This window comes from Prionailurus viverrinus, chromosome B1 (genome assembly GCF_022837055.1).
Source record: "Prionailurus viverrinus isolate Anna chromosome B1, UM_Priviv_1.0, whole genome shotgun sequence".
Classification (NCBI taxonomy): domain Eukaryota; kingdom Metazoa; phylum Chordata; class Mammalia; order Carnivora; family Felidae; genus Prionailurus; species Prionailurus viverrinus.
The window spans coordinates 91,391,048-91,412,456 of NC_062564.1; the positions used below are offsets into that span (position 1 = coordinate 91,391,048).

At 37.1% G+C, this 21,409-nt stretch overlaps 1 pseudogene; it reads right to left on the reverse strand.

Moving 5' to 3' along the window:
- LOC125164810 (exportin-4-like) overlaps window positions 1–19,086 on the reverse strand; it is a 31,940-nt pseudogene extending 12,854 nt beyond the window's left edge.
- Window positions 19,087–21,409: the final 2,323 nt, after the last annotated feature.

Below are 21,409 nucleotides of genomic sequence, written 5' to 3' on the forward strand. Positions count from 1 at the left end.
GAAGTGTAACCTGGTGGGAAGATTATGCTTAGAGCCCTCAGGTTAGTGATATGACTAGATTGTCATGGTGGGAAATCATGTTGTCTATAGTGTGACATTTGTTAAAATGATACAGTAATAAAGACAGTAGTTAAATACCTCTGGGTGAATAGTTATGGTAAACAAGACTTAAGAGCGTGACAGAATCTCTTGAGTTTTGGCCAACCCTATAGCTGGGCTCCACTCTAAGAATTTTGCTATAGTAGGTCTGAGATGGGAACCTCGAAGTTTCATTTTTAAGAAGTTCCCAAGCACTGCTAGTCACTGTGGTAGAATATAGTAATGTGTAGGAAATTAATTTTAACCTAACCTAACTGGGGAATGCTGAAGAATGTGACTAATCATGTGTACAGTCAAGTAAATGTACTGTGAGGGACAACCATAGGAGGTACTGATAAAAATTTATATAAAACAAGTTATCAAAGTAGGCTTAATGTATGTACTGATGCAAATTGAGTAACTTCTTACTGGTTTCTAAAGCTTAACAGTAGCATTATTTTTTTTTAATATACTTTTAAAGTTATTCATTTACTTTTTGAGAGAGAGACAGAGAGTGATCAGGGAAGGGCAGAGAGAGAGAGGGAGAGAGAGAGAATCCCAAGCAGGCTCCACACCATCAGCACAGAGCCTGACATGGGGCTTGATCTCATGAATCCATGAGATCATGACCTGAGCCAAAATCAAGAGTCAAATGCTTAACTGACTGAGCCACTCAGGTGTCCCAACAGTAGCTTTACTTACAGAAAAATAGTACTGAAAATCCTTTATGAATTTTTACTCACGTAGGGACCACCTACACACATGCACCATGATTTCTTTTATCAAAAATAAACTTAACTAATACTATAATTATGAATTGGGATATTCCCTTGGGTAGTTATTTCTTGTTTCCCTAGAATACTCCATAAAATGTTACATCAGGGAGGAGATTTTTCACCTGCTCTCTTGCCATGTTCTCCCCTTCTTGTCATTTTCTGTTTCTTTTCTCTGCTTCTCCTGTTCTTTTTTGCCTCAACACTACCGAACACTCTTCTATTGGTTTTAGTTACTTCTTAGAGATATAGGAACAGTGACCCAATGTGCTAGCTTCATGAGATGAGGCAAGAAAAACCATAATGCCCTTCAGTAACTTTTCTCCGGGGAAGATATAAATCTCTCTTAGTTCTCCAAAGTACAAGTTACATAGTTATTATGGCATTGACCACTTGGCATTAAAATGAAGGAAGAACACTGCAAAGAAAAACCCAGCATTGAACCTGTAAGATAAATATATAAACCCTCAGAGCTCTGGGGCATAATCTCCTGCAGAAATTTCTTACTTCTAGTTCCCAGTCAAGTTGTAAGCTAAGGCACTACCTCAGATTTTGTCTTCTCTGTCTACTCTTCCCACAAAACAGTCTCCAGTCTTCTGCTCAAAGGGGCATTGGTCTTCTAACTTTCCATTTTGATCTGTGAGGATCTTGTTTGACAGACTAACCATAATTGTATGGGAGTAGGGGAAAGAAAGTCAAAAGTTCATATAACTATGGTATATCAGAGATGTAATTATTGTGAAAGTAATGAAGTTTATGCCTTAGGGTCCTTTCTTTCATGGGCATGTTCCAAGGTTTGGGGAAGAGTCCTAGCAATGTGTCTGTAAGTTTGTGTAATATTTGCAAAAAATAAGATATTTTAACAATAACATGTTAGCTAAGTCTACTATCACTTTCCACTCTTATTTTTTCTCTGTCAGATTTCCTCTTAGTGAATGGTGGTATTGGAATGATAAAAGCCTTTTTTTTTTCTCTTAGAGATCAAGCTTCAAGGAAAATGAGTAAGAGATATATTTAGTTTGGTTATAGCCTAATCCTACTTACACATATATTTATCACTGGCTGTCCTCATGTAGAAAAGACTTCTAGGAATGCTCTACTTTCCACTGTGCTAAGTCACCTAGCATCGTGCACAGGAGGTATACCTTTGTAAAGAAAAACAAACAAACAAACAAACAAAGGGTTGTGATGAACAGAGTCAGAAGATAGTGAGTGGAAAAGCCTTACAATCAACAGAAAAATATGAAGATATATATGAAGAAGTCGAAGTGGAATTTTTACCTGACAGAAAAAGAACTTGCTATTGCAATGAATGAATTGAAAATTTAATAAATCTTTATTAGAATCATGAAATTGAACTTTTTTTTTTAAGAATTCCTGTGTTTTTAGGGAACTCAAAGCAGTATTGTAAAAATAAACCCAGACCCCTTAAAGGAGAACAGCATGGGCTGTTTATTCAAAGATTGCTATAGCAAGGGAGTCAACCACTGTGGAAAGCAAGATGAAGTCACTCATGTCAAGCAGTAATTTATGTCAAGCAGAGACGCAAGCATCCAAGAAGCTAAGACCAGATATCTCTGAAGCCAGCCCTGCCTGATGACACTCACAACTGATAACCAGCAGAAACAGAGGAGGTCGGTGAAGCCTCAAGACTGATTAAATCCCTTTATAATGGGAGGAATTTTGGAGCAAACTGTCAGACTTTCTTGACACTGACTCCTTCACCTCTGACCACATCAAAAAGGCAGCTGCCACTGAAGGCTCTGAATCTGCCCAGTTGATCTGTGAACAGAACAGAGATCCTCCACTGCTTAAACATAATAAACAGTAAGTGCCGAAAGCCGATCTAGACCAGACCAAAGCCTTATCTCAACTAATGCTCATAGACTGACATTGCATTAACCTCCTACCCCCTCCCCCTACCCCCTGTTCTATCTTGTTTGTGTTGTGGAACTTGTCTTGTGCTTTGCTTTGTGTGATGTGTGAGAAGCCAAGTTTAAACACGTGGTGAAATGTAATTGAGTTTGGAATCCTGAATCTGCTTTATAATTATGTTAACCTTGCTTCATGACTGAATAAAGCTGACATTGTAGAAAGATACAGATCATGTGTGCGCCTTCATAGTGTGCTCATGACAGCCACCATTCTTGAGTTTGGCAGAGATTCAAAGGCAGGCAGAGGGTGGGAAAGACTTTATAGTAGGATGTAAAGAAGACTTCAGATGTGCACTGACTGACAGCCGTTGGCATGGAGAAGCTTAATAGAAGCAAGGCATCCTATGTGATTAGTAAAATCAGTATTTGGCTTTCCCCAGTGCCTAAGTTGGAAAAGGAAGCAAAACTTAGAGGAGCTTTCAGTTATAAATCAAAACCCAGTTGTGTGAGACCAAATAATATAAGGATTATATGTTAGCCTCTGGGAATGGCTGTTGGCTATAGTAGTCTGACTCCCTATTCTGATTATTATAGATAGTAGGTTGACTTCCTGGGTTCATTGCTGAAGATTATGGGTTAGAGTTACATTTATAGATGATATAGATATAGATATAGATATAGATATAGATATAGATAGACATAGATATAGATGATATAGATACACATAGATATAGATACAAATATAAATGATATATACAAACAGGTAGTCTGACTTTTGTCCTTTTGTATATTTAATCTCTCAGTACTATAGAGAATTTTTATGTTGGAGTCCAACATCACTTGTTTTGGGCATCCAAATTATTTGAATGTATATGCATCTGATGCTTCTTGCCCTGATGACATATGACGTTTTGGAATGGTCTTCATAGTATCCATCAACTTCTTTACATTTGGAATTTGTGGCAATTACCTTCTCACTGCAAACAAATACTATCTTTTATGTCTAACTTTTATATTCATAATTATGTATAGTATTTCCTATGGATCCTAACCACCAGATATAAAAGCTTCAGATCCAAAATTTTGGGTCTCTTTCTGCTCAAAGACTTTTGTGCAGTTGGGCCTTTAGTGCTATTTGTCTTTATGCAAATTACTAAGAAAGAAAGATACTGAGGATATGAATGTACAATTTTCATTTAAACGCATTCATCCCTCAATACTTATAAAACTTACTTAAACAGAGTTTTTAGTTTATGTTTTAAATGTAAGAGTCTAAGGATGCCTCGTTGGCTCAATCGGGTAAGCCTCTGACTTTGGCTCAGGTCATGATCTCACAGTTTGTGGGTTTGAGCCCTGCATCAGGTTCTGTGCTGATAATTCAGAGCCTGAAGCCTGCTTCAGATTCTGTATCTCCCTCTCTCTCTACCCCTCCCCTGCTCATGCTCTCTCAAAAATAAATAAGTGTTAAAAAAATAAATAAATAAATGTAAGAGTCAATGTTTACTAAAACACATGGTTATGAATAGGATCACACTAGGAAATAATGCAAATAGAAGAGAGCTTAGGACAAAGGTTTAAAGTTTGTCAACATTTTTAAGTTTTGTTGAGGAAAAGATTCATTTAAAAAGAGAGAAGAAGTGGGTGAAAAGGCACTGTAACCTCTCTGCATTGCTTGAATTCACCTTTGGAGTAAAGGGATCTCTTGTTTGAATCAAACATTTCAGTAGGCCTTCTCTGTTCAAAGTTAAAATCAAGATCCTATTCAGGAACATTCAATAGGGGTCTATCTGTTCTGCATAATAATATAAAAAGATTTCTTTATTGTGTGCCTGGTAATAGGTAACATCTTTCAAATGTGATTGCCTTTAGGAGCATTTCCCCTTGATATAGATTTGTACTTTGCTGCCTGTGTAAATTGTTATTAGAATCAATTGTATTCTCTCCAGGAGATTAGGAGCAAATCCATAGGAAATGGGGCTTATCTTGAACACATATTATTGGGGCACATAGGAGTTGACCAGACTGATAATGTCAAACCACTCTGGACTTTTCCACTGTTTTCCTTATAAGGGCACTCTAGGTTGAATAACTCAGGCTTTGCAAAATGCATTATTATCAGCATTATCTTTTAGTAATTTCCCCCCTGAAAGGAATGACCATTCCACCTGTCAAGTAAGACACAATTACAATTCAGGGCTTGGTGGGAGAAGTATTTAGTAATGAGGTAGTATAAAAAAGTGACTGCAAACAGATGTGCAGGTCTGAGGAAGGTTTCTCTGAAGAACTGACTTCCAAATTGAGTGTTTCGTTTGAAAAGGAAAACGAGATAGTGAAGAGTGTGGGGGCAACATTCCTAGCATAGATAATAGTATAGACAAAATTCCATAGGCAAATGTGATTGTAGGGTTGTGCCACTGAGGAAAGGAAAGGACAATGAATCTGGAATAAAAGAATTAAAAAATGCATTATCAAAAATTGCTGTTACCAGGCTAAGCAGGGGTAATATCAGAGAACCTCTATGGGGACATGGCATACTAAATTTGAGAATTTAAATTTTTCATAAGAATTCCTTTATATTTGGTGATAATGTTTACGTTACCTTGATATATGACATAACACTTCAGAAACTGTGATAATTTTGCCAAAGGTGTATTTTGTGTCAAAAAGTAAATCAGGATGTAAATGAGAAAAAACTACTTAAAAGGTTTATTGCAGGGTCCAAGGGGGAGGAGAACTTATTCTAATAGGAAGAACACACTGACCACAGGATCAACAAATATCTCAAATGTAAGGCAAAAAGGACTTTTTTAAAGAGGGAGGGGTTGAAAAAGATTAGAAAGAATGGGTATGGGTAAGTGGGATAAATACGTGATACAATCAGATAGTTGATTAGGGAATGTTTTCCCCAGAGATAGGTTTCTGTTCTGGAGGGGCTGTTGAGAAGGGGTTGTATGCCTACTCAGGGTGGGGATCAGGGGTCAAAGTCCAGGCAGCAGGAAGTAGGAAAGAAACTTAGCTGAAGTTTGGTCAAGTCAAAATAGCAGATATTTTATCCAGACTAGTCACTGAGTCCGAACAATTCAATTAATCATTTATGAGGCAAAGAATGGCATTTTGTAGGGCCTGCATCTGGCCTTCTCACAGGTAAACAAATGAAATATTCTTGAGTTTTACTTAAGTCATATGGGGAAGAATGATACCTTGCTGTAATCCATTCCTGGAAAACAAAGGTGTGGGAAAAGGGGTTTACTTAATTGTAATGTTTTCCAGGATCATGGGGCTTGAGCTAAATTTAACTTTGTCATTGTCATGTTGGTGGGGATACAGAGCAGGAGACAGACAAATGTGAACAATGAAAAAAAAAAAAAATAAAGACTTTTACAAGGGCCAAGATTGGAAGCTTTTATTATTTCAGTGATAGACCAGGGCTGGGAATTTCAGAGAAATAATAGACGAATTAACTCAACAGAATTTAAAGGCAATTTTACTGATAGCACAGAATTCTACAATATGAATATTTAGAAATATAATCCTTCCAAAGAGTAAAATTATGTTTAGCAGGAAAACAAAGATAAAGCTTAAGATTTCATAGGTAAAATAAATATAGTTTATAAAAAGGAGCAGTGTAAGGCCAAGAATGACTTTCTGAATGAAGACAATTGTGATTGGATTATCTAATTAGACATTGAGTTTTTCAAGTATGCTGGTCAGAATAGGCATAAGTAGAGGGGGACGGCAACCTCAGTATCTCAGTGATTTAAAATAATAAAATTTTATTCCCTGATTATGTATGACTCTTATGGGTTAGTAGAAGTTCTGTTTGCTACCATAGAAAGATTTTCTAAGATCATCTTTCTTGTAGTAATTTAACAGCTATAGCCAACACATACTAGCATTTGTTTACCAACCTCTTCTAGATTTAAGAGTTCATAAAATACATTTCCTATCATAAGTAAGAATTTCACTGTTTTGCCACTGTATAATAGGTATTGCCATCCTTCTAGCTTAGCCTAAGAGTTGCTCACCACCTGCAGCCAATTTATAAACCAATACTACATTTGTTAATTCTTCTTTTATACATTACATAACAATATCTACATTACTCAGTGGCTGGATAGGACAACTTATGCTGAGTTATCAATACATATAATTCAGTGGCTTAAAACAACAAAGGTTTACATTTCACTCATACTATTAGTCCTTGACAAGTCTGCTTATGTGCTCAATTTTTCATAACCATTTAGGAATCTAGCTGAAGCAGTAACCATTATTTTAATTTTTTTAACTATAAATGCAATTATTGCTTGTTGACATACTAGTAGGAAAGAATACGCTAGAGTATCCCAAATTGGCAATTAAATTATCTGACTAGGAAATGACAGATCACTTCTGCTCACAACTCTTCTGCTAGAACAGGGAAACTTGCATATTATCCTAACGTGCGCAGAAGGAAGAGAGAACAAAATACTTGGTGACTAACGTTAATGACAATCATTAAAATTATGGTGTTAGGAAAGAAAAGGAAAGGAGAAGATAAATGTCGAGGACTCTGATTATTGTGGAAAAATGATTAGGAGGCAAGACATTACTGGAATAGACTAACCGAGATGACCTTCAAAACCATTATTTTTTTTACCTTGTTTTATTTTTTATTTTTAAAAAATTTACATCCAAATTAGTTAGCATATAGTGCAACAATGATTTCCGGAGTAGATTCCTTAGTACCTCTTACCCATTTAGCTCATCCCTCCTGCCACAACCCCTCAAGTAACCCTCAGTTTGTTCTCCATATTTATGAGTCTCTTCTGTTTTGTCCCCCTCCATGTTTTTATATTATTTGTGTTTCCCTTCCGTTATGTTCATCTGTTTTGTCTCTTAAAGTCCTCATATGAGTGAAGTAATTTGTCTTTCTCTGACTAATTTCACTTAGCATAATACCCTCCAGTTCCATCCACATAGCTGCAAATGGCAAGATTTCATTCTTTTTGATTTCCAAGTAATACTCCATTGTATAGATATACCAGTTCTTTATCCGTTCATCCATCGATGGACATTTGGGCTCTTTCCATACTTTGGCTATTGTTGATAGTGCTACTGTAAACATGGGGGTGCATGTGTCCCTTCGAAAATAAATTTCTTTCATTTATCCCGTGGACAAATGCCTAGTAGTGCAATTGCTGGGTGGTAGGATAGTTCTATTTTTAGTTTTTTGAGAAACCTCCATACTGTTTTCCAGAGTGGCTGCACCAGCTTGCATTCCCACCAACAGTGCAAAAGAGATCCTCTTTCTCCACATCCTTGCCAACATCTGTTGTTGCCTGAGTTGTTAATGTTAGCCATTCTGACAGGTGTAAGGTGGTATCTCATTGTGGTTTTGATTTCCTGATGATGAGTGATGTTGAGCATTTTTTCATGTGTCAGTTGGCCATCTGGATGTCTTCTTTGGAGAAGTGTCTATTCATGTTTTTGCCCATTTCTTCACTGGATTATTTGTTTTTTGGGTGTTGAGTTTGATAAGCTCTTTATAGATTTTGGATACTAACCCTTTATCTGATATGTCATTTGAAAATATCTTCTCCCATTCCATTGGTTGCCTTTTAGTATTGCTGATTGTTTCCTTCGCTGTGCAGAAGGTTTTTATTTTGATGAGGTCCCAGTAGTTCATTTTTGCTTTTGTTTCCTTGCCTCCGGAGATGTATTGAGTAAGAAGTTGCTGTGGCCAAGATCAAAGAGGTTTTTGCCTGCTTTTTCCTTGAGGATTTTGATGGCTTCCTGTCTCACATTGAGGTCTTTCATCCATTTTGAGTTTATTTTTGTGTATGGTGTAAGAATGTGGTCCAGGTTCATTATTCAGCATGTCGCTGTCCAATTTTCCCAGCACCACTTGGTGAAGAGACTGTCTTTATTCCATTGGATAGTCTTTCCTGTTTTGTCAAAGATTAGTTGGCCATACGTTTGTGGGTTCATTTCTGGGTTCTCTATTCTGTTCCATTGATCTGAGTGTCTGTTCTTGTGCCAGTACCATACTGATTTGAGGATTACAGCTTTGTAGTACAGCTTGAAATCTGGGATTGTGATGCCTCCTGCTTTGGTTTTCTTTTTCAAGATTGCTTTGGCTATTCCAGGTATTTTCTGGTTCCATACCAATTTTACGATTATTTGTTCTAACTCTGTGAAGAATTCTGGTGTTATTTTGATAGGGATTGCATCAAATATGTACATTGCTTTGGGTAGTGTCGACATTTAAACAATATTTGTTCTTCCTATCCAGGAGCATTAAATCTTTTTCCATTTTTTTGTGTCTTCTTCAATTTCTTTCATAAGCTTTCTATAGTTTTCAGTGTATAGATTTTTCACCTCTTTGGTTAGATTTATTCCTAGGTATTTTATCGTTTTTGGTGCAATCGTTAATGGGATCGATTCCTTGATTTTTCTTTCTGTCACTTAATTGTTGGTGTATTGTAATGTAACCGATTTCTGTTCATTGATTTTGTATCCTGCAACTTTGCTAAATTCATGAATGAATTCTAGCAATTTTTTTGTGGAATCTTTTGGGTTTTTCATATAGAGTATCATGTCATCTGAGAAGAGTGAAAGTTTGAACTCCTCCTGGCCGATTTGGATGCCTTTTATTTCTTTGTGTTGTCTGATGGCAGAGGCTAAGACTTCCAAAACTATGTTGAATAACAGTGGCGAGAGTGGACATCCCTGTCTTGTTCCTGACCTTAGGGGGAAAGCTGTCATTTTTTTCCCCATTGAGGAGGATATTAGCATTGCATCATTCATATATGGCTTTTATGATCTCGAGGAATTTTTCTTCTATCCCTACCTTCTTGAGCGTTTTTATCAAGAAAGGATACTGTATTTTGTCAAACGCTTTCTCTGCATCTATTGAGAGGACCATACGGTTCTTGTCCTTTCTTTTCTTGATGTGATGAATCAGGTTAATTGTTTTGCGGATATTGAACCAGCCCTGCATCCCAGGTATAAATCCCACTTGGTCGTGGTGAATAATTTTTTTAATGTATTGTTGGAGCCGGTTGCCTAATATCTTGTTGAGTATTTTTGCATCCATGTTCATCAGGGAAATTGGTGTGTAGTTCTCCTTTTTAGTGGTGTCTCTGTCTGGTTTTGGAATCAAGGTAATTCTGGCTTCATAGAAAGAGTTTGGAAGTTTTGCATCCATTTCTATTTTTTGAAACACCTTCAAGAGAATAAGTGTTAACTCTTCATTAAATGTTTGATACAGTTCTCCTGGAAAGTCATCCAGCCCTGGACTCTTGTTTTTTGGGAGAGTTTTGATTACTAATTTGATTTTTTTACTGGTTGTGGGTCTGTTCAAATTTTCTATTTGTTCCTGTTTCAGTTTTGGTAGTGTCTATGTTTCTAGGAATTTGTCCATTTTTCCAGATTGTCCATTTTATTGGTATATAATTGCTCATAATATTCTCTTATTATTGTTTTTATTTCTGCTGTGTTGGTTGTGATCTCTCCTCTTTCATTCTTGATTCTATTTATTTGGGCCCTTTCCTTTTTCTTCTTGATCAAACGGGCTAGTGGTTTATCAATTTTGTGAATTCTTTCAAAGAACCAGCTTCTGGTTTCATTGATCTGTTCTACTGGGTTTTTTTCATTTTTTTGTTTGTTTTATTTTGGCTTTTTGTTTGTTTGTTTTTGGTTTTGGTTTCAATAGCATTAATTTCTGCTCTAATCTTTATTATTTCCTGTCTTCTGCTGGTTTGGGGTTTTATTTGCTGTTCTTTTTCCAGCTCCTTAAGGCGTAAGGTTAGGTTGTGTATCTGAGATCTTTCTTTCTTCTTTAGGAAGGCCTGGATTGCTGTACACTTTCCTCTTATGACCGTCTTTGCTGCGTGCCAGAGGTTTTGGGTTGTGGTGTTATCATTTTCATTGACTTCTATATACTTTTTTATTTCCTCTTTAACTTCTTGGTTAGCCATTCATTCTTTAGTAGGATGTTCTTCATTCTCCGAGTATTTGTTACCTGTCCAAATTTTTTCTTGTGGTTGATTTTGAGTTTCATAGAGTTGTGGTCTGAAAATATGCATAGTATAATCTTGATCTTTTTGTACTTACTTAGGGCTGATTTGTGTCCCAGTATATGATCTATTCTGGAGAATGTTCCATGTGCACTGGAGAAGAATGTATATTCTGGAGCTTTAGGATGAAATGTTCTGAATATATCTGTTAAGTCCATATGGTCCAGTGTGTCATTCAAAGCCATTGTTTCTTTGTTGATTTTTTGATTAGATGATCTGTCCATTATTGTGAGTGGGGTGTTGAAGTCTCCTATTATTATGGTATTACTATCGATGAGTTTCTTTATGTTTGTGATTCATTGATTTATATATTTGGGTGCTCCCACATTGTAAATGTTTACAATTGTTAGGTCTTCTTGGTGGATAGACCCCTTGATTATGACATAATGCCCTTCTGTATCTCCTGATACAGTCTTTATTTTAAAGTCTAGATTGTCTGATATAAGTATGGCTACTCCAGCTTTCTTTTGTTGACCATTAGCATGATAGATGGCTATCCATCCCCTTACTTTCAATCTGAAGGTGTCTTTAGGTCTAAAATGGGTCTCTTGTAAACAGTATATAGATGGATCTTGTTTTCTTACTTATTCTGTTACTCTATGTCTTTTGATTGGAGCATTGAGTCCATTGACATTTAAAATGAGTACTGAAAGATAGGAATTTATTTCCATTATGATGCTTGTAGAGTTGGAGTTTCTGGTGGTTTTCTCTGGTCCTTTCAAATCTTTGTTGCTTTTGAGATATATATATATATATATATATATATATATATATATATTTTCATCTTTTCTCCCCTCAGAGGGTCCCCCTTAAAATTTGTTGCAGGGCTGGTTTAGTAGTCACAAACTCCTTTAATTTTTGTTTGTCTGGGAAACTTTTTGTCTCTCCTTCTATTTTGAATGACAGCCTTGCTGGATAAAGAATTCTTGGCTGCATATTTTTCTGATTCATCACACTGAATATATCCCGCCACTCCTTTCTTGCCTGCCAAGTTTCTGTGGCTAGGTCTGCTGCAAACCTAATCTGTCTTTCCTTGTAGGTTAGGGACTTTTTTTTTTTTTTTTTTCTTTTGCTGCTTTCAGGATTCTCTTCTGGCCTGAGTATTTTGTGAATTTGGATATGATATGCCTTGTTGATGGTAGGTTTTTGTTGAATCTAATGAGGGTCCTCTGTGCTTCCTGGATTTTGATGTCTGTGTCTTTCCCCAAGTTAGGAAAGTTTCCTGCTGTGATTTGCTCACATAACCCTTCTACCCCTATTTCTCTCTCTTCCTCTTCTGGCACCCCTATGATCCTGATATTATTCCTTTTTAATGAGTCACTGATTTCTCTCATTCTTAAATTGTGCTCTTTTGCCTTTATCTCCCTCTTTTTTTCTGCTTCATTATTCTCTGTAAGTTTGTCCTCTATGTCGCTGATTCTCTGTTCTGCCTCATCCATCCTTGCTGCCGCTGCATCCATCCATGATTGCAGCTCAGTTATAGCATTTTTCATTTCATTCTGGCTATTTTTTACTTCTTTTATCTCTGCAGAAAGGGATTCTAATCAGTTTTTGACTCCAGCTAGCATTCTTATTATCATGATTCTAAATTCTGGTTCAGACATCTTGCTTGTATCTGTGTTGGTTAAACACCTGGCTGTTGTTTCTCCGTGCTCTTTCTTTTGGGGTGAATTCCTTCATTTTGTCATTTTGAAGTGAGAAAAGAAATTAGTGAGGTAGAAAACTTAAAATTAAAAAAAATAAAAAAAATATTAAAATTAAAAAATTAAAAACACACACAAAATCTAATAAATGATGCTAAATCCTAAGTGTGTTTTGGTCTGGGTGTTGAAAGTGGTTTGACAAATTAGAGAAAAAAAAGGGGTGGGGAGGAAATCATTTGAGATATCGAAAAAATGAATACATTGAAATAGACTGAAATGAGATGATGGGAGTGAAATAGAATTTGAAAAAAAATTACATAAAAGTAAACAATATAGTTGGAATAAAATGAAAGAAAAATATTTTAACGAAAATTAAAAATAAAAATGATATTTTTCTCTTTCTATATTCAATAAAAAGAAAAGAAACAAAAAAGAAAAAAAGAGAAAAAAAGAAATCATTTGAAAATTTGAAAAAGTGAATACACTGAATTTGACAAAAATAAAATGATGGAAGTAAAATAGAATTTGAAAAAAAAGTACGTAAAAGCCAAAAATATAGTGAAAAAATTAAAGAAAAATATCTTTATAGAAATTGAAGATAAAAATGAAGTTTTTCACTTTCTGCATTTAAGAAAAAGGAAAGAAACAAAAAAGAGAAAAAAGAAAAAGAAAAAAGAAAAGAAGGAAATAATTTGAAACTTTGAAAAGGCGAATTCACTGAAGTAGACTAAAATAGAATGATGGAAGTAAGATAGAATTTGAAAAAAAATTACACAAAAGTAAAAAAATATATAGTAAAAAATTAAAAGAAATATTTTTATTTTATTATTATTATTATTATTATTTTTATTTTTGAGACAGAGAGAGACAGAACATAAGCTGGGGAGGGGCAGAGAGAGCGGGAGACACAGAATCTGAAGCAGGCTCCAAGCTCTGAGCTGTCAGCACAGAGTGTGACCGGGGCTCAAACTCACATACTGTGAGATCATGACCTGAGCCGAAGTCAGGCACCCAACTGACTGAGCCACCCAGGCGCCCCTAAAAAAAATATTTTTAATAAAAACTGAAAACAAAAATGAATTTTTTCTCTTTCTGTATTCAAGAAAAAGAATAGTGTAAAAGATAAAAAGAAAAAACTAAGAAAGAAAATTGAATAGCTGGACCTGCTAACAGATTGAAATAGAACTGAAATTGCTTCGTTTTCCCCTGGAAGTCAGACGATGTAGCACTTTGTAGTCCATAAACTAAGTAGGGGGTGAGACTTGTGTTCTTGAAGAGAGAGGTTGGCCCAGTTGGGCAGAGCTCAGTGTAATGGCTCCATTTTCCACTAGATGGCACTGCTAGGCTACTGGGGTGTATTGTTGCAGAGCGGGTAAGTGCGTATGCGCATGCACGGTAGAAGTGAAAATGGTGTCACTCAGTTACTGTCTCTCATATGGGTACTCTGTTCTCTGCAATCAGCAATCGCGCACCCATCCTCTGTCTTCAGCTTTTATCCTCTCCCTGCTCTTTCACTGTCTGTGACCAAGACTCAGGTAGTACCTCTCCCTAGTTTTGTCTCAGATGCGGCTGTTTTCCCTGGCCCCTTACTTCTGAAGGACTGCGGCTTTGGCCCGTTCCGCCCCTCTGTGGGTGGGTCTCACTGAGCAATGGCCAAATGTCGGCTGCACCCAGGAACCCTTGCTGAACCCTGCTGCTGCCGGTGCCCTGAGACTGCGGCCAGGTGACAGCCGCCCCGGTAAAATTTCGCAAGATAGTGTAGCAGCAGCTTTTCAGGGATTATGGAAAATCACAGCACACATCTGGCACCCAGCTTCAGTCGTAATGACCTTGTTCCAGCACCAACGAATGTTGCTGTTCTCTGGGTTCTGCTGTGACCAGGCGCCTTCAACAGTCTCTACCAAATGTCCTTCCAGCAGTGGAACCCCTTTCTCCGTGTGGCCTGAGAACCTCCCGGACCCCACTCTGTTCCTGGGGATTCACCCTTCCCACCAGAGCACCGCCAGGTATTGAGCTGCGGAGTTGCAGCCTTTGCACTCCCCTTGTTTAGTCTTACTGGAATTTAAACCCTCTCCTTTCTCTTTTCTCCCTTTTTAGTTTAGTCCCTGAGTCTATTTCCAATTTTCCACTTTCTCTCCAGCTTCTTTTGGGGAGGGGTGCTTTTCCCGTGTTCTCCCCCTCCCCAGTCTCTGTCCTTTCTCCGCCTGCAAAGGCCCTGCCTGCCGCCGGCTTCTCTCTCCCCAAGTTCACCTCTCTGCGCCACGTACCTGCTGACTTCTGTGGTTCAGGTTGTGCAGATTGTTGTGTTAAGCCTCCAATAAGTTTTCTAGGTGTGTAGGATGGTTTATTGTTGGTCTGGCTGTATTTCATGGACATGAGACACACAAAAAACTTCCATGCTGTTCCGCCATCTTGGCTCCTCCTATTATTATTATTATTTATTTTATTTTTTTACATAAGAGTAGAGAAGTAAAGGTTCAGAAGTGGCACTAACAAAGTAATGCTGACTCCCTCACCTCCACACTTGCCTGACTCGTTTATTCTGATGGTGTAGGTAAATGATGGTGTGTGGCCCTGTAATAAAGAAGGCCTTTAATATGAGGAATATCTTTAGCAAATTTTTAGGTTCAATTAGGAAAAAAAAAATAAGATCTTTTTATTCTACAAGCTTTATTATATTATTTGTAATAGGAAGGAATTTTCAAGGGGTAAAATGGGATGGAGTTTGGGTTAAGGACATAGGCGGAATAATTCAGACTTGAAATTTCATATATAACTGGTCAATATACAAAATGATACAACCATTAGGAAAAATAATGTGGTAGTTTTTTATAAAGCTAAGCATATAATTATGTATGCATTCCAGACATTTCACTTCTGGATATTTATCCAAGGGGAAAAAAAAAATCTGTGTTCACACAGATACTTGTATGATTAACAGTTTTATTCAAATCACTAACAGCTGGAAACAACTCAAATGCCCCCACCTGGGAAATGGATAAACAAATGGGGGCATATCCATAATGAAATGCCACTCAGCAATAGGAAGGAATGAGCTATTGATACACAAAATAAATTATCCATAGTCAGATTGCTGGTGTTTTTCAGAAAACATCAAAGTGACTTTCAAATCTCATCATGGGGTCAAGGATATCTTCTAAAATACTGATTTGTAAAGGGATTTTTGTAACTTCAATGAATATAAAGGGCCATGATACACTGGACTCTGTATAAATCCTTGATGAGGTAGTAATTTTTTAAATCCCTGATTTAAAAAGAATAGAAATAGATATTGACATTTTTAGAATTATCCAGAACAGGGAATGCTGTTTCCTTATATAATGGACTACAGGTCCTTAAAGGGTGATAACTCAACCAGGAAATTCATATTAATTTGGAAACCTAAATAAATCTAAGCTAAGGATATTTCTCAATTCAAGGATTAATTAGCATTCCACTTTTAATCAATTCCTTATTTATTTGGGTAGTGCAAATGGGTGCAAGAATTTAATTCTGTATATAATATTAAACGGGAATGTAAGCACCCCATTCATGTTATATATGAGAAGTGGCTGATACCTGTCATTAGTATCTTCAATTGCCCTCAGAATACAATCAATACTAATTATTATTATTACTAGAAGTAATAATATCCACCCATAAAAGCCCCTGCATTCTTCCCTCTTAGACACAGATGTACTCACTAGTATCCTCAACAACAGAGCAGGAGAAGAACACCTCCAGTGTGTCCTCGCTACCAGGTTCTGTGTAAGAGGGACTGACATCATCTGATGTAATCTACATAACATCTTTATGCAGTAAATTTATTCTCTATTTTTAAAATGTAGAAATTGAGGTTCAGAGGGTTTATCTTATCAAATTCACATACCTAGTAAGTGTTGGAGCTTAAAATCCACATGATAATTGTGTTCATATCTCATTGACCACCCCCCTCCAACTTGAAGACTTTGAAGAATATCTGAAAAATATCTCAGCAAATCAATTTTGTTAATTTCGTGTAACCAGCAGGGAAGGGCAGCAGAGTGGCATGACAGAATCTTCTGAGAAACTAGGTATAAATTTATGATGAGAAAATAAGTTTAGTACTTTTTTTGTTAAATTGTATTGGTAAAATTTAGGCATAGCCTATCTAACCTACAAAAATATACATATACGTGACCATATATTTTTCAAGATAGAATACTTTCAAACACTAATTTCAAGCCAACTATTCTTTAATTCATTGGATGGATTTCAATGAAAAGTTTGAGTAATTATGAGTAATTAACATTAAAACTATCTTATTTTAGAGAGTATTCTATTTTTTAAATCTTGTTTCACCACATATTGCTGACGTCTGTCTCTTTCTCATGGTGAGAGACTGAGCTGACTGCCAAGACAAAGAGAGATTAGTGAAAGGAAGAAAAAAAAAACAAAAAAAAACCTCTTTATAGTCTCATAAACAGCATTTATAAGCCTGAATTTTAACATTACAATGGAGTAACTACCTATTGGGAAGGAAAGAAGTAATAAAATACATCAAGTGATAACTCTAAGCTATTACATCTTCTTTTAAAAGTTTATATGGTCTGGTTTAGCTAGTTCAATTTTTTATGTAACTATTCATATTGGAAGGCTAATCAGCCTCCACTTGCAGACCCAAGAGCATTTATTTAAATTATTATTTATTTATTTATTTTTGAGAGAGAGAAAAAGAGAGCGTGAATGGGGTAGGGACAGAGGGAGAGGGGACACAGAATCTGAAGCAGACTCCAGGCTCTGAGCTGTCAGCATAGAGCCTGATTAGCAGCTGATCTGAAAGCTGGTCTTGATCATTCTTTTGATATATTTACTTATCTCTTCTTCCTCCACACCACTGGCAGTCAAATTTCTTAGGTAGCACCAAATACAGGAATTAAAAACTTGAACTGCATATTGAATTTAAAAAGCCTTTATGGCAATGTTTGTCATCTTGGATTCAAGTTAGCTAGTATTCCTTCCAGCAATTTGTCACAAATTTCCATGTATACCATGTCATCCTTATCAAAACTTCTTCTAATGCAGCATTTCATCCAAAGAATAAGTGAGGTATCTGAGGCAGTTAACAAAGGAGAAAAGTTCATTTGGAATGGCTTTAAGACATTTGGAGTTACCACATTGCTGATTAATGCTGGAGAATCCCACAACTTCCAGATCTTTCATTTCAATTTCGTTGATAGCATTCAGTAATCCTTCCACAATCATCTAGGGATCTTTTATGGTTGAACATGGGTCCATGAAGAGATGTTAACTGTGCAAGGCACTGCAGAGAACCTCGTGCCATATCTGAATCTTTGATTTTTCCACGTACTGTGAGGAAAAGATTCATAACCCTATTGTCCAAAAGAGTCTCCTGCCTGGGCTCTATTGGCTTTAAGAACACATTTTGTGAAGATTCAAACATAGCTAATAGTGTATACCCAAATTTGGAGGAAGAAAGTTCCAGCTAAAGGCCTGGTTGGTGAGTACAAGGTAACTGCTGCTGAAATACGTAAGACATCTGAATACTCAGTCTGCCCCACCTGATGAACTCCTGTAGAATGTCAACAGTTACCATGACGATGTGACAACGTCTTCTTCCTGAAAAACTCTTCTGTAGTCCCATATTCAGTTCAATGTTGCCTGTTACTTGAACTTGAGTGTTCACTCAATAGTGCAATCAGAATAAAACAGGGCCGTAGTTTGCACAGTGGGATTGCCACTAATCAACTAGCTGACTTCATGAAAAATGCTTTTGTAGTTAACAGATTTATCTAATGATCCTCCTTTTACAATTAATGCCACTGCAAATAGAATCTGTTCTTGATCATACTTTTGGAGGTTAGGCCTAGGTTAAGAGAAATATTCATAGTGACTGGATGCTAGCTTTTTCCAAAAGAACCCACTTTCAGACAATTGCTTCCAGTATGGCTGTGGCAGCTTGAAGGAGGACATAGTCCATTTTGCTTTATGCCTTTTATGTGTTTATTTGGAGGGGGGAGAGAGAATCTCTACTCATCATGGACGCCTACGTGGGGCTGGATCTCAGGACCCTGAGATCATGACCTGAACAGAAATCAAGACTCAGACGCTTAACCCACTGAGCCGCCCAGGCACCGTCGTTTTTGTTTTTTAATCCAGTGACCTTGCTCTAGTACCACAAAGAGGTTAGTGTCTCTCAGAAGATACTTTGGGCAGGTGGCAGCTCATCACCTATTACAATCCTCACAAACTTTCCTCTCCTCTCTTCAACTGTTACTTCCAAAGAATGAAGTATGAAAATATGCTTATAAACTGTAAATTGTGACACTGATTTCCTAAGCGACAGAAATGTGCTATGTATGCTAACACTGCTCGTTACTGACCTGGGAAGGTGGTGATAGCAGAAGGTGGTGATAGGAGCACTCTGGCCAGGTTCTTGAGCTGAACTCGTGAGTTTCACAGCTTTGCTGGAGCCATGATGGTCTGTCATTAATGATGCACCATGCACCGCATTATGGGAGCAGGTGCCAGGGCCAGCCCGTCACACGCAGACTAAATCTCTCACACTGGCAGAGGTTGTCCCCGCTGCCATGAGTGCCATCTGCACAGCCATGTTGGCCAGCCTGAGCTCCGGGTTCTGTGGGGCAGAGACGGTCGGCATAAACAGACTGTCTTGGTGGGTGGCGAGAGCCTAGGTGTCTTGCAGTACAGCACCAGGTGTGGCCAGCCAGGGTGGTTGGCGCAGACAATGGCCAGTATGTACTGTTCTAATCCAATTTCTTTCTTTTTTCTTTTTTTTTTAATTTTTAAATTTACATCCAAGTTAGTATATATTGCAATAATGATTTCAGGAGTAGATCCCAGTGATTCATCCCTTATGTATAACACCCAGTGCTCATCCCAACAAATGCCTTCCTTAATGCCCCTTACCCATTTAGCCCATTGCACCACCCAAAACCCCTCCAGCAACCCTCAGTTTGTTCTCTATATTTAAGAGTCTCTTATGTTTTGTCCCCCTCCCTGTTTTTATATTATTTTTGCTTCCATTCCTTTATGTTCACCTGTTTTGTATCTTAAATTCCACATATGAGTGAAGTCATATGATAGTTCTTTCTGTGACTAATTTCACTCAGCATGATACCCTCTAGTTCCATCCACATAGTTGCAAATGGCAAGATTTCATTTCTTTTTGATTGCTGAGTAATACTCCTTTGTGTGTGTGTGTGTGTGTGTGTGTGTGTGTGTGTGTGTGTATACCACATCTTCTTTATCCACTCATTGGCCAATGGACATTTGGGCCCTTTCCATACTTTGGCTATTGTCAATAGTGCTGCTATAAACATTGGGGTGCCTGTGCCCCTTCGAAACAGCACACCTGTACCCCTTCGATAAATAACTAGTAGTGAAATTGTTAGGTCAAAGCATAGTTCTATTTTTAACTTTTTGAGAAACCCCCATACTCTTTTCCAGAGTGGCTGCACCACTTTGCATGCCCACCAGCAGTGCAAAAGAGTTTCTCTTTCTCTGCATCCTCGCCAACAACTGTTGTTGCCTGAGTTGTTAATTTTAGACATTTTGATTGGTGTTAGGTGCTATCTTATTGTGGTTTTGATTTGTATTTCCCTGATGATGAGTGATGATGAGCATTTTTTCATGTGTCTGTTAGCCATATTGTCTTTGGAAAAGTGTCTAATCATGTCTTTTGCCCATTTCTTTGCTGGATTATTTGTTTTTTTGGGTGTTGAGTTTTAGAAGTTCTTTATAGGTTTTGGATACTAACCTTTTATCTGATATGTCATTTGCAAATATCTTCTAAAGAATTTGAAGATTAGATAGATGAAATGACTTGTTTTGGTGACTGCGTGTGAAAACTTAAGTTGAAACGTGAGTTATGCTTGACTTCAGAAATTGGGTTCCTTTATTGGTTTGTTTCTGTAATAACAATCCACCTCACCTAAAGAAATTTGTTAACGTATGATTTTGAATTTTTTTCTCAAATTTTTCTTTTACAATTCCTCTTTTCCAAACATCTAAGTTTCTGATGCCACAGAAACAGGATATTTTAAAGGTTAGCAAAAACTGAACACATCATTGTTAATTGGAGGAATAAATCTCTTACAATCTCATTCTTTTACTGATGAGGCAATATATAACTTTAAAGGAATCAATATTATATTCTATATTCACAAAGTACTTTACAGAAGCTAAATTTAGAACCTAAGCTTCTTGCCTCACCTGACTATATTCTGGTTAATAAACAACAGCGGCAAAGATACTATAAATACAGATAAATATAATAAAGCACGTTACTTAAATTAGCTAAAAAGTAATTATTGCATAAAGTAGTGGGTGACACATTTCTATTTTGACTTAGAAAAGTTCTTCACAGATTATGCCATTAAGATAGACACAGAAAAATAATATTAGTATGGCTCAGTGAGGTTTCTGACCTAGGCTACTTGTGCCTAGAGGAGACTACAACAGGGGTTCCAGGCAGATGAGGCAACTGACTACCCAGACCTTATTGGACCGCCCTGAGATACTGAGACAATCAGCATCTCAGCACACCTAAAACCAGGCTGATAAAGATTCAGCATGCTTTTTGAATAGACACATCGTTTGTTATACTATTAAAATTCTCCTACTCCGATTGGTCAATAGCCTGTTTCCCAAATCCCCTGAGTGTCCCTCCTACCAAAGAGGCTTTCCAGTCCCAAATCTCTATATTTCCCTATCATACAACAGCAAAAGGTAAATCCTAGGCCCGATTTACTCCAGGACTCACTTCCTTGTTCGTCCTCTGCCTGTGACCCAGCATTGGGTCACACACTGGTTAGACCCTCTGACCAGTGGGTCTGACCTGTGACCCTCTGACACACTGGTTAGACAGGGCAGTGTTAGAGGTTTTTTTATTAATTATTTATTTTGAATCCCTATTAGTCATTCTAATATAATTAAATGTTACTTGGAGTAATTAGCTAACC